Below are 14882 nucleotides of genomic sequence, written 5' to 3' on the forward strand. Positions count from 1 at the left end.
TGTATAACCAACATTATTCATTTTACTTATTTGTTTATTATTTGTTTACTTATTTATTTACTACAGAAAGAAAGAGAGAGTGAGTGAACAGACCAGGACGGGGGGCTGGGAGGAGGAGGAGGAAGAGAAAATCCCAAGCAGGCTCCAAGCTCAGTCCAGAGCTCAATGCAGGGCTCCATCTCATGACTCTGAGATCATGACCTGAGCCAAAATCAAGAGTTGGACTATTACCCAACTGAGCCATCCAGGCCCCAACATTATTCATTTTTACTATCAGGCTAATAAAACGGTGTCTTTCAACCTAAAGACTCATTAGAACTCATTTGTTCCAAAGTTGCTAAAACATTATTAGGTGGAATAGCAAAAAAATTTACAAAATCCTGGTTCAACACAGCCAAGAGAAAACTCTGTGTGAATTAAGAGCTTCTCTTCCACCTTTCACATGTATTCCACTCCGAAAGCTGGGACACCTCTACAGTAGTCTATGGTTAAGTGAGCTTGGAGGAAGTTCTCCCAGCCATGGTGATATCCTCTGACCTGCCTGTTGACTAAACTTCCATCATTCAAAGTTCATTTAAGGTAAAATGTGATAGTTCCACATCCCTATGAAAATCCACATCCCTCTATGGAGGTTTAATTTAGGCTTTTTTCAGCTTAATGCATTAAATGGAATTAACATGTAATCTGGCATTTTTTAAACTCAAAGTACCACCTTAAAGTAGAGAAAATGAGGCCATGAAATCTTAAAAATTAGGATTGGTGTGGATGGTGAATTGCCAAGGGATATTAGGTCCAATTGTGTCATAGTGTGAGGCATAGAGAAACAGAGAGGAGGTGAGGTAGGAGGAGATCTGGGACACATTTTAACACTGTTGTTAGTCCTCCTTGGCCTGACCCAACTCCACAGCTTGAGCGCAAATTAATAAAATAATACATAAATAAATAAATAAATAAATAAATAAATAAATAAAATAATACCAATTCTCCAGTTAATGGTTGGAGTGGTAATTGTCCTTTAAGTACTCTGTGTGCAGAAAGACAAATTCACACTTTCTCAGTCTTTTCACATCTGTTTCTGGTTGTTACAGTAACAAATATAAACACTGTTCACAATGAAAATATTGAAAGAGTTTTTGAAATGTGTTAATCCTTATTAAACCAATATTGTAGAAAAAATGTCTCAAAACTTTTAAAAAACTGCTGATGGTGTGTGTCATTTCCTTTTGTGAAAGCGGCTTTTCAAATCAAATGAGAATATTTTGAAGGATCATGCTGCTTAACAATAAATTTCCTGAAATGGACAGTTCCCAAAATGTACATTTATAAATAGCTATCTTCACAATGGAGTCTTATATATTTAAATGCTCTACTTCTCCCACATGTTCCTCATCAGAAATGTTTCAACTACATATATTATATAATACTATATACTATACTATTTTCCACACGCACACACAGAGACACACACACTATATTTTAATAGCTTCCTCAGTATCGAGATCTACAAATTTTACCTTATGACCTAAAGAAGATTCACCTTTGGCCTCTGTGCAATACCACTTCTTTATCCATAAAAGAGCCAATAATTCAACTCAACTATATTTTCTTTTATCAGGAAACTAACCCACTTAACACAATTTTTTTTTAATTTACTAAAAATTGAATAGTAGGGATTTTCCTCATTCCCTTGACATTGTTTCTCCTATGACTAACAATTTACATGAGGATGATACGTTTGTCATAATTAATTAAGTGATATTGACACATTATTATAAATTAAAGTCAATAGTGTATACATTAGGATCACTCTTTGTGTTGTACAGTTGCATGGGTTTTAAAAATACATAACATCATGTCTTCAGCATTACAGTATCATATAGTTTGACCAAGCTTAAAACTCCCTAACGTTTACCTATTCATCACTCCCCCATCAAGCCTAACTCAAAGCCTAGGAAATTAACAGTTTCTCTACTATTTCTATAGTTGTACCTTTTCCTATAGTTGAATATACAGGATATTCCTATAGACTATCCTATAGTTGGAATTATACAGTATATAGTCTTCTCACATTGATTTATTTAACTTGGAATATGCATTTAGGGTCCTCTATGTCTTTGGGGGGTTCCATTGTCCATTTGCTCTTCTAGCTGGATAGTATTCCGTTATATAGATACACTGCAGTTTGTTTATCCATTCTCCTATTGTGGGATACCTTGATTGCTTGGTAATTATGAACAAATCTGCTATAAACAAATGTCCACGTGTAGATTTTTGTCTGGTCATAAATTTCCAACTCAATTGGGTAAATACCTTGAAAATTGATTGCTATATTGTATAGTAAAACTATGTTTACCTTTGTAAGAAACTCCCAAACTATCTTTCAAAGTGTCTCTGTAATTTTGTATTCCCACTAGCAATGGATGTCCTGTTGCTACTTATCCTCATAAGCATTTGGTATGACCGTTTTTTTTTTTTTTTTTTTTTTTTTTTTTTTGGATTTTAGCCATTTCAATAGGTATCTAGGGTTATAATTGCTCTCACTGCAATCCCATGATGAAATATAATGTTAAGCATATTTCATATGCTTGGTTTCCACCAGTTAGGTCCTTTTTAATAGGGTGTCTATTCAGATATTTGCTTATTTTTTTCAATTGATTTGTTTATTTTCTTATCATTGAGTTTCCAATGCTTGTATATTTTCAATACAAGTTATTTATCAGATGTGTGTTTTGCAAATACTTTTTTGTCTGTGGCTCGTTTCTACTTTCTTTTAACATTGTCTTTGCAGAGCAGAAATTAATAATGTCACAGTTTACCAATTTTTCCTTTCATGAAGGAAAAATTGCTTGTGGTCTAAAAATTCATTGTCAAACCTAGTATCACCTAGATTTGCTCCTCTGTTATCTTCCAGAAGTTTTTATAGTTTTATGTTTTACTTTTAGGTCTGTGATCCATTTTGAGATTTTTTTTTTACAAAAAGGTATAAGGTCTGCTTCTCAAGGTGTTTGGTTGTTTTGTTTAATTTTCTTTCAATTTGGTTTTTGGTATATGAAATATCCAATTGTTCCAGTACTATTTGTTGAAAAGATTATCTTTTCTCCACTGGCTTGATTTTATTCCTTTGTGGCAGATCACTTGACTTTGTGTGGGTCTATTTCGGGGTACCCTATTTTGTTCCATTGATCTGTTTGCCTATTATTTTGCCAATATTACCATCTTGACTATTGTAGCTTTATAATGAGTCCTGAGGTCAGCCAGTGTACATCTCCAACTTTCTTTTTCAGTATTGTCCTCACTATTTTAGGTCTCCTGCCTTTCTATAAAAGCTTTTAAATCAATTTATTAAGATACACAAAAGAACTTTAACTTACTGGGATTTTGTCTTTATTTTAAGATATCAGTAGTTCAGGCATCACTGGGCTCATATTGCCACAGAATAACCATCTGCTATTACTTTTTCAGACAAAGGATAGATATTCTAGATGACTTCAATCTGCCTGGCCCATTTCAGTTATGTTTATTATCTTTGTAGCTTCATTGTGGGCATTAGTGTTTGTGACCTAATGAGAGGTATAAAAATGTCAGCTATTGACAGATAAATTTGGTCTTATTTCTCCAAAGATAATTCTCTATAAATATATACCCTAATAAATTCTAAGATTATGCAGATTCCCAAAAAAGCTCATAGAAATTTTTTTTAATAGTACATAGTTCATATGTTCTTTTTTTTTTTTTAATTTATTTATTCATGATAGTCACACGAGAGAGAGAGAGGCAGAGACACAGGCAGAGGGAGAAGCAGGCTCCAAGCACCGGGAGCCCGATGTGGGATTCGATCCCGAGTCTCCAGGATCACACCCTGGGCCAAAGGCAGGCGCCAAACCGCTGCGCCACCCAGGGATCCCTAGTTCATATGTTCTATAACGTTATGATGGATTTAATATGATCACAAATTGTTTAGAGTTCCTCTAATCCAGAATGAAGGGTCTAGTTCCCTATGATTTAAATCTGGCCTGGCCCGGTGTTATGCTTTGACCAACAGATTATGGTAAGTGTCATACTGCATGAGCTCCGGAGCCAAGGCCTCAAGAGGTCTTATGGTTTCCGCCATGACTCTTTCTGAGACTAAGCATCTCAGTCTAGCTACTTAAAGAAGGCACATGGAGGACAACTAAGCCCCCTCAAGCCAAAAACCAGCACTAATTAACAGACTTGTGATTAAGGCCCTCTTGAACCTTCCACTTCAGCAAAGCACACACAAGGAAGCCAAAGTGAAACCAGGAGAGGAACTGCTGAGGTACACTGCAGGATTGTAAGAGATAATAAATTATTTCAAGTCACTAATTTTGGAGTGTTTTGTTATGTAGCAATATATATTTGCCTTATTTTTCTTGCCTAAAATGTGTGTGTGTGTGTGTGTGTGTGTGTGTGTTTAAAGAGGAGTCTCAAGAAAGTAGATTTGTGTTTTAAAATAGAGAAGATGGAGATATAATTGCCAAGGTTATTTTTGTGTGACACAATCATGAGTGGGTCTTATTCACATCTTTGGATTTTTCTCTATTTTCAAAAGTTTTTATAAGAATATATACCATTTTTAGAGTATAGAGTTATGTTAAATTCTAGTGTAAGGTGGATGACATTATACAAGGAACAAAATAAATTATAAAAGTTAATGATTAAAACACAGACATAGGGACACCTGGGTGGCTCAGCCATTGAGCATCTGCCTTCGGCTCAGGGCATGACCCCAGAGTCCTGGGATCCAGTCGCACATTGGGCTCCCCGCATGGGGCCTGCTTCTCCCTCTGCCTGTGTCTCTGCTTCTCCGTCTGTGTCTCTCATGAATAAATAAATAAAATCTTAAAAATAAATAAATAAAACACAGACATATATTCAAGAGCAGATGAAAGTTTTCTCTCTAGGCTCTAAAATTGTATAGATGGAAAAGCTCTGGAAAAAGTAAACTCGAAATTTTAGGTCATGACTTTTGTTGACTAAATTGATTTTAATGGGTCTATGATGGAATTAGGAAATATTCATAAAAATCATTTTGTTCTTGCTATATGGGCACTGACTATACCAATCCAAATGAAATTGTTCAATTAATAAAACATGGCAAATGTTTCCAGTTAATTAATGAGTATGATTTCATCACAGGAAATGGCATGAGAATACCAGTTTGTAATACTCTTATTTCATAAACTGGGTGATGGGTATACAAATGGTCATTTCATTTTTATGTTTTAAACTGCATATACGTTCCATATGCTTTTATATATGTGCTATACGTTTTAAAATAAAAATGAGAAGAAAATGCAAGGGTAGGCTCGAGAAAATATATTTGGCAATAGCTTTAAATTCACACCAAGAAAAATGGATTTTTTTCTGTCAATTTTTTTCATTAAAGACTAAAGAAAGGCAGCCCGGGTGGCTCAGCGGATTAGTGCCACTTTTGGCCCAGGGCATGATCCTGGAGACCCGGGATCGAGTCCCACATCGGGGTCCCTGCATGGAGCCTACTTCTCCCTCTGCCTGTGTCTCTACACCCCCCCATGAATAAATAAATAAAATCTTTAAAAAAAAGGACTAAAGAAAAGCAGATCTGTTTAATATGATGGTCATGGAAATGAACGCAAAAAATTATGCAATGACTTTTCTTAATTGGTTATTAGCAGTCTGATTTGCTTAGACTAAAACCTAGTTTAGCTTCTTCCTGTTGGGGAACGGGGAATATTGACATGATTCTCCATCTGACTTGATCTCATTGTCATCCTGGTGGTAAAAGAACTAATCCTCCTCAGAGAGCAAGAGGGTAGTAACTAGAGGGGAAAGAGTCATTACAGGTATACTGATCTCTGACACAGACAGATTGTTTTTTTCTTTTTTTTTTTTAAAGATTTTATTTATTTATTCATGACAGATACAGAGAGAGAAAGGCAGAGACACAGGCAGAGGGAGAAGCAGGCTCCATGCAAGGAAGCCCAATGTGGGACTCGATCCCAGGACCCCGGGTCAGGACCTGAGCTAAAGGCAGATGCTCAACCACTGAGCCACCCAGGTGCCTCTACAAAGATTGCATTTAAAGTGCAAAAACACCCTATGGCAATGTCCTGCCTTTGTTTATGCTTTCCTTTCTTCCTACTTGCCTGCCTGCCTTCCTTTCCTTCCTCCCTTTCTAACTTTTTAAATGGATAATTTGGCCTATTTAGCTTGATCTTTTATCTGAGTTGGAGAGGACTGACTTACAATCATTCGGAGAATGGATAATGATGAGACAGTGAATCTCCCAACTGTTTGGTTTTAGGAACCACTGTACTCTTAAAAATTATTGAGGACCCCAAAGAACTTTTGTTTATATAGGTTACAGCTATAAATATTTACCATATTAAAAGTCAAAATTGAAAGACTTTTTAAGATATCTATTGATTATTTATTCACAACTTACCATAATATATATATTTTTAAAACTATATTTTTCAAAACAAAAATATTAGTAAGAAAAGGGGTATTACTTCACTTCTTTGTACATTTTTTTAAAGATTTTATTTTTAAGCAATCTCTATACCCAGCGTGGGGCTCAAATTCACAACCCCAAGATCAAGAGTTGTATGTTCTACTGACTGAGCCAGGTAGGCACCGTAAGTTTTGTGAAAAAATTTTTAAAGATTTTTAATTTATTTATTCATGAGAGACACAGAGAGGCAGAGACACAGGCAGAGGGAGAAGCAGGTTCCCTGCAGGGATCCCGATGTGGGACTTGATCCCAGGACCCTGGATCACGCCCTGAGCCTGAGGCAGATGCTCAACCACTGAGCCATCCAGTTTTATAAAATTTTTAACAAATGATTTAATAGAGAATAACTAGACTGTTGTGTTACTTTCTGTATTAACTTTGTTCTGATATGTTAATTTGGTTGAATTATGTGAAAATAATCTGATGTTAGATATGTAGCTGGAAAAAGAAGGTGTATTTTAATAGCCTTTTCAAATAATTGTAGACTTTATCTTTTAACACCATGCCAATAAGTAGTTTCTTAAAAGTTAGTTGTAATGTAGAATCTGACCTCATATTGATGAAATTTCACACTGTGATATAAAAATCTGTTGGTCTTATCTTACGTTTTGAATAGATCTGTTACCCATGTGTGATGCTGTCACAACAATCTGTGGTCATTTGGGATGGCACAGAGAATTAGACAGATCTTCCCAACGTTGACACATGTCATTATACAGCTATTAAAAAATCCCATTTGTTAGTATCACCATCAATCCCATCAGAAAGGCCTTTTAATGTTGTGATGTTGTCAAGTTCCTAGTGGCAGTTACAAGTTTTCCAAATTTCTAATTTTAACTTAAAAGCTTGAATTTCATCCTTGGCAGCAGATACTATTTTCCTTAAACTGACTGGCTCACTTTGTTCATTTTTGAGAAACGTCTAACTAGTAGTACCCAAGTCTGAATAGCTACAGTTTTTCTGTTGATTGCCCTTTCAAGTAAAAATGGTATTCCATATAAAAAAGTAGCTAATTCAGCTTGAAACTCAAATGATCACAAAAATTTAAAAAATAATGTATTTAGACATCTTTCCTAAGTGTTTTCTCTTTTGATATTCAGAATATTAAAAAAATTATGAACTTAACGATTAAGAATTAATAAAGTTGATAATTTTCATTGTTTCATGAAAGATATTCTTAGTCAACATGGTGAAACAATACCAAAAATATTGTATTATCATTAAAATAGGCTTGAGTCTGCAGATCACATAAAAGCATCTTGAGAAACACTGAGTCTCTAGACCATACTTTCAGAAGTGATGTAGACAGTTTCAACAAATTAGCCTATATTCTGAGACATTCAAGAAGCCTATTTCCTTTCAAATGGGAATAGTTCTGCATCCTCGAAGTAGAAATTGATAAAGTAGGAGAGGTCTGGGGGGCTTAGTCGATTAAGTGTCTGACTCTTGGTCTCAGCTCAGGTCTTGATCTCAGGATCATGAGTTCAAGCCCTGCTTTGACTATATGCTGGACACAGAGCCTACTTAAAAAAAAAAAAAATTAAAAAAAGGTAAATGTCATTCTTCCTCTTTATTCTTCTTATTGCTATTTTATTATTATTATTATTATTATTATTATTATTATTACTATTATTACTACGACTTTCATTTGTGAAGGGATTGAAAAACTTCAGTATTCCCAGTCACTATCTTTCAGTAAAAGATTATTAAAAGTCAAGAAGCATCTTGGATCATATAACCTGACACATTTACCTACACTTCACATGTTTAGAAATAAGAACTCAACTGTCTTCAGAGCCCACTAGCCAGAGTCATAGAGAAGGCACGCTGGTGAAAGTAGAGAGAGTGCTTTCCATTCTAGGGCATTTCAATAAAAATATTTCTATTAGATGTTACAGTGGCCAAATTACCTGAGTCTGTGAGGCTAGTTGGAAGCTAAAATTGACTTTGCATTCCCAGATTTCCCCAAATATGTCAAGGCCACATGATTTTGTCTTACCTCATTATAGGTAATCAGACTCACTACATATATTATCCAACATTGGAGGGGTACAAATTTTTTTTAAAGATTTTATTTATTTATTCATGAGAGAGAGAGAGAGAAGCAGAGACACAGGCAGAGGGAGAAGCAGGCTCCACGCAGGGAGCCTGATGTGGGACTCAATTCCGGGTCTCCAGGATCACGCCCTGGGCCGAAGGCAGGCGCTAAACCACTGAGGCCCCCCGGGCTGCCCTGGATGGGTACATTTTAGAGTGGAAAGTAAATCTCTTTATCATTATTTTAGGACGTTAGATGTGCCTGAACTAATCCTATGCATAGCAGAATGAATGCTCACCCTGTGATGACAATGACTTTCTTTTCATGGGGCCATTTTCCTGGGTAACACTAAACTTACATGGCTAAATCTAAAGAATAACTGAGGCAGGCAGAAATTTAATTATGAACTGTTGGCATCTGTGTCAGCAAGAAAAAAAATACCAGTTTTCACAGCTTAATAACTATATTCCTCAAAATAACCAATACTTGCTTTTAATTTTTATGCTTTCTGAATGCAAAATATTTTTTTTCTTGTTGTATACTCTGGTTTTCTTTATTAAATGCCTGCCTCAATGGAATATCAAACACTTTTTTTCCAATTGGAAATGAAAGGACACTGCAGGCTACAGTGGGATATTCTCTTTGATTTCTTCCCAGGCATAAGAGTTACAAATTAATTTAACTTCACAGAGTGAGTTCCCTGTCTGCATCCTCAAATTCAAGCTAACCAACTGTTCACCTGCTGGCTCCTTAGCCATCCCCCATCTAGTTCTGTTTCAGGAAATTCAGCAGGTACCTTGTTGTCTTCAAACACAAGCAGGTATAATAATATGTGCTCCGAGTGAAAAATTCCATCAAACTCCTTCTAACTCTGTGTTTAGAGTGTCTTTTATTAAAAACCAGCCTAATCCAGACTGATCATAGGAGTCAAAATTTATTTAATAATAATAAAAAAAACCCTCCATCTGGCTAAAAGCCAAGAAGCTTTGAACAGAGAAGAGAACCATTTCTCAGGAGCTAGTAGTCATCACTCCATGATTCTATTACTTCCCTTCCTCATTTACAGCAATTCAGTACTAAAAATGACATTCCCTCTCTGTAAATATTCCTACATCTGTTCATATTTCCTCTTTCTTTCTCCATGTACACACACATACTGCTATTTGTAGATAGAGTTTGGAAGAAGAAAGCAGAGTGTCTATTCTTATCATTGGCATATGGCTATAGCCCTTCTGTCTCACAGGCAAATTTTGAGTCTATCAGTTTCATTTTGTAGCAGGGTTGAAGGAAGTGGTTTTTCATTTATAGAATGATTTTTTTTTTTTTTTGGTAATGTCACAGCTGACAGTAGAGTCTCAGAAAACAAATGCTGTCATTATGATATGTCAAAGTTAGTTTAGAGAACCCAGAAATCTTCATAATTTATATAAATGCACACAGTAGCATTTAATTTTTTTCTAGCAAATTACTTATTCTACCTGTTGTTTTTGTTAAAGAATGAAAAAAAAAAGGACTTGGGTTATTTTCTGGGCCAATGTTTAAAAATTAAGGTAACGCCCATAGCTCATGACTAAATATGTCTTTTTTATGCTCTAGGAATAAACTGTACCAGTCCCTTCATTGATTTTTGTGACTTTTGCACTCATAGGTTATAGGCTTGGCTTCTACACATGCTCAGAGAAAGCCTCTTATTTGTGAGTCGGGGCAGATTGCGAGACCCTTTAGACGCCTGCCCTGGGGCTGTTAAGTGTCGTATTCCTAGTAAATGCAGAGCTGACCATATATCAGCCCTAAAAGACTCCTGGGAAAATAAAGATTCTTTTTCAAGGAGTCTTCATTCCTTCTTATAGAGGACAATCCTAAGTAGACTGTTTTTGCTTTTGACCTTATATGAAATAGCAACATATCAGGGGATGGGAGTTAAGAGATCACATAAACAATATCTAATATCACTCAAGGTCAAGAATGAAAATAGAAAAATTGGTGGAACTGGTGAGAGAGTGATCACTAGTGATATTAGAATGATAGGCTTGGCAAGAAGAATGTAATAGATTCCCCAGTATTTCAAATACTTTTAACTTGGAATTCTGGACTAGATAGATGCCTCCAAAAAAAGCACTGAAAGATGAAGATTTTTTTTTTTTTTAACGAATTCAAGAATCAAAGGGATATTGTCTATGTATCCACTGCAAGTCAGCTTAGGCTTACTAATATATAAACTTTATTACACTTGAATGGGATTTCATCAACCCCATATGAAACACTGATTATCTCTACTATCTCACATTAGTTAAAAGACCTGACTTACAATAAGTAATTCTAATATAGCATGATTGTTCATTTACTTCCATCCTCTGCCCACCCCTGATTCTCAAAGAGGGCAAGCTAAAGCTATCATGGTAGAGAGCTAGGGGGTGGAGTGCATCATGATATAGAAATTGGTCATTTCACTACATCAGTTGTATATAATAAAAGGCGTCCTATTTCCTTTTGGTGTGCTTTTTATGACAATATAAACCAGCTTAAAACCATTATTTTCTAAATTAATTTAAAAGAGGATAATCTCATAGTTTATGAAATTGATTTTTGACACTTAATGACTGTGCCTTAGTATGGCTTATAGTTTTGTGGGTTTTGTAGATTTATTTATTTATTTTGCAGAGAGAGAGAGAGAGAGAGAGCAAGTGGTGGTAGAGGCAGAGGGAGAAGGAGAGAAATCCTCAAGTAGACTCTGCATTGAGTATGAAACTTGATCCCAGGATTCCAAGATCATGACCTGGGCTGAAATCGAGTCAGCCGTTCAACTGACTCAGGCGCCCAGGTACCACTCAATTTATTTGTTATTTATTTATTTATTTATTTATTTATTTATTTATTTGAGAGAGAGAGAGAGAATATGGGGAGTGTGGGGAGGAGGGACAGAGAGAGAGAGGCAGAAAGAGAATCTTATCTCAGATAAATAGTCTTCACATGAGAATCAAATTCTTTAAGACTGGAATTTCTAAAATACTAAAGTAATTACAACAGTTGCTAAGGACTTAGCAATTCCAGACATTGAATTTGCTTCTTAAGTTAAAACTTCACAACCACCCTAAGAAATATGTGACATTATTCTCTACATTTTGTAAAATAAATAAAGATTTAGATTAAGTAAATTGCCCTAAATTGTACCACTCGTAAGTGGTAGGACTGAGATTTGTACTTAGTCTAGTGTCATATTCTGTGCTTTTAGCCACTTATTATAATAATAGTTCAATTGATCAATATTAACTCAATATGAAACGGACTGTGGTAGTCCACATGCTGACTCCTTCATGCAATCTGAATTAAATCTGATATAATACTTAGGAAATGTGGACTTCACATCGTTCAAATATAATATATTCTTATATTTCATTCTTTTCTATTACATATAAGAGAGAAGAAGAAATCATTTTATCCAACTTAGATCCATGAAGGTTAATAGCATTCTATTTATAGCATGATGTAAGAACTAGTTTTATTTAAAACTAGTCTTAAAAAAGGCAAACTATGAGAAAATCCTTTCATGCAGTGAAAACATTAAGTATGATACAAAAATATCAGTAATACATTAATCCAATTGCTCTTCACTTTCTTATTTCTGTTTTTCTTTGTGTATGTTTATATCATGAAATATATTACTCAAAAACCTTCAAGGATTCCCAACCATCAATAAAGGGAATAGAATCAAGTCTATGTTCCTAGGCATAAGACTCAAGGTTCTCCAAAAAAATAGGTTCAGCTTCTCATTCCAGATTTATATCTGCTATCATTCTATAAATGGTTATTCCAGAATATCTAGCAAAGGAATCATCTCTACAGAGGCTGCAAATTTTCCACCTAGAAATGACTTATTCTTTGTCTGTGCTGATTTGGAACTAGATAAGTTTACCTGAATTTACCATTCCCTACCTTATGTTAATCATACGGCTACATGAATTAACTGTCTGGATCAATGGTAAATTTAAAAACAGAGAATGTGTCTTCTTTGCTTTTTTTTTACAAACTATTATTCTGCAGAAATTATAAAAGAAATGGTAGCAAAATATAATTAACTTTGTAATATAAGCAGTATTTAGTCACATTAAAAAATTTCATGTATCCATCAATAATAAATTCTTTGTGTTGAACACAATTCTGAAACTGTTTGAAAACTGAAAAAAATAGTTTTCCTTTAAATAATATGAATTTTGAAATGTTTCTGTTAAAATACATTTCAATAAAAATAAATATAATAGAGAAAAATCATTCAAAATATACTTTAGTCTAATTGATTCCATTAAAAGCCTGTGCTTCTAATTGTACAGATATTTAGAGTTCAGGTCTACCCAGGACCCAGAGTCATTTAATTGCAGTTAAAAGAATGAACAATAGATTCAATTACCAATTGATCAATTCAATTAGGCCATTAAGAAAACTGAAATAAGAGTTTCAGTGTATGGGCCAGTTATTTTAGTCAACCTTAGTGCCCAAAGCAGATTTATAATTCAGCAATTCAATCTACTGCTTGGCACTCAGACGTTATGAGAACTGAATAAAGTGAACTTGACAATCCTGGTGGCCCCTCAATACCTCGTTCCCCATCACATGCAACAAAATACCTTAAACCATCTGAAAATTACTTAGTGATGTATTATCAATATTAAAAAAAACCAAAACCAAAAACAAAAACCTTTACAACAATTTAATATCAACTTACTCTGTTAAAAATGTACAATTCCTCATAAACAGTAATTCAATTTCTGTCTTAAAACATTAATCAATTACTGATTTCCCTACCTTTGAATGAAATAATTATTCATTTAATCTAGAAAATATAAAATGTTATGGGGAAATCTCATTTAAAAATCTGCAATTTATTTTGAACACAATAGCACCACTATTCCATACCCAGTCTCCGGTTAAATACCACCACCTAGCCTTTACTGAGCCTGGACCCCATCCTCTCCCTCATACACCTTATGTGATATGCTTCCGAGACCTATCCTTAATTAAGATCTCCTCCCTCGTCTTCATTTCTGTACCCTGTCTGATGCTACTTCAGTAGCCACTATGGGTTAATTCCCTCCAGGTTAATGCCGCACATCCTATCTATCTGCCTCCCTTCAGTTTATCTCCCATACTTCCAGTCTGTCTGCTCCTACCCTCCTGGTGCCCTATGACCCAGTTAAAAAGACTTAGTTCAGGTCCCCTGAAAAGCTATTATGTCTCCTTTCTCTATGCTGTGCTGGTGCTGCTCTTTTGTCCTGGTGTACACTTCCTTGCTTTTCAAAATTGGCACCTGGTGTTTCTCTTTATGTGAGGGAATGCCACTCTGTTTCTTCCTTTACAGCACAGTCTACTTGCTTTGCCTGTTTTCCCCACTACGCTATTGCTGTTTTAGGGCACAGTCTCCTGAGCTTGTATTCCTAGCAACCAGCACGATGACATGCATATAAAATTCAGTCAAATTTTGTTGAATAAGGTATTTATTTACTTAATAAATAGACTGACATTGCTTGTTGAAAAGCAACATCTCAAAAGAACTATTTGATTCTTAAAATCTGAATTTAATGGATCTCAGTTACTTGGTGACATTCAAGCATGAGCACTTAATATATAAAAGGGGCAATTTTTATTTTACATAAACCTGAATAGAATATCAGATTATATATTAATTAGTACTAGATGACTCTCTACACACATTAACATTTATGTTTCATGTGTTTCACAAAAACAGATAACATCATCAGTCAAGATGGTGCTTAAATGATCATGAAGGAGATATATCTTTTTAAAGAGTGGTGACCATTTGGGTACCACTTTGATGCTTATAAGAGATATTAATAATTTGATGGTTTCCTATTTTAATTCACTCCATCCTACCTGATTAAATAAGCACAAGAATAGAGAGTGGGTCATCTATCTATGTAATTTATTACTTCCTTAGATTGATACTTACAGAAAACAGAAATTGATTCAGAAAGGATTAGCTAGATTTAAAAAATGAGAAAACCATAAGTGGCAATTAAAAGAAACTGAGATTGACCTCCATCCATCCAATCATTCATTCTCTCACTCAATTTTGTGCTCGTTGTGGATCTGTGTATTTGACCTCGAAACCAACTTGCAAAGTCAAGGATAAACGGGACAAACATATGCTCCTTTAGCAGATCCTTATGTGGTCAATAGCATGTGAGACAGGTGTAACCAAGTATGGCAATAATGTGTGTGTATGTGTGTGTATGTATGTTTATTAGCCCACCTTCAAACTTTTCTTAAGTTTATATTTGAATTAACAGAACTTGGAGAAAATTTATCATTAACTAT

At 34.9% G+C, this 14882-nt stretch overlaps 1 protein-coding gene across 5 annotated transcripts in view; it reads right to left on the minus strand.

Annotated features, from left to right (window-relative positions):
• Nucleotides 1-14882, minus strand: part of DCC (DCC netrin 1 receptor) — a 1086886-nt gene that overhangs the window by 571459 nt on the left and 500545 nt on the right. The window lies entirely within an intron of this gene.

This window comes from Canis lupus, chromosome 1 (genome assembly GCF_003254725.2).
Source record: "Canis lupus dingo isolate Sandy chromosome 1, ASM325472v2, whole genome shotgun sequence".
Taxonomy (NCBI): Eukaryota; Metazoa; Chordata; class Mammalia; order Carnivora; family Canidae; genus Canis; species Canis lupus.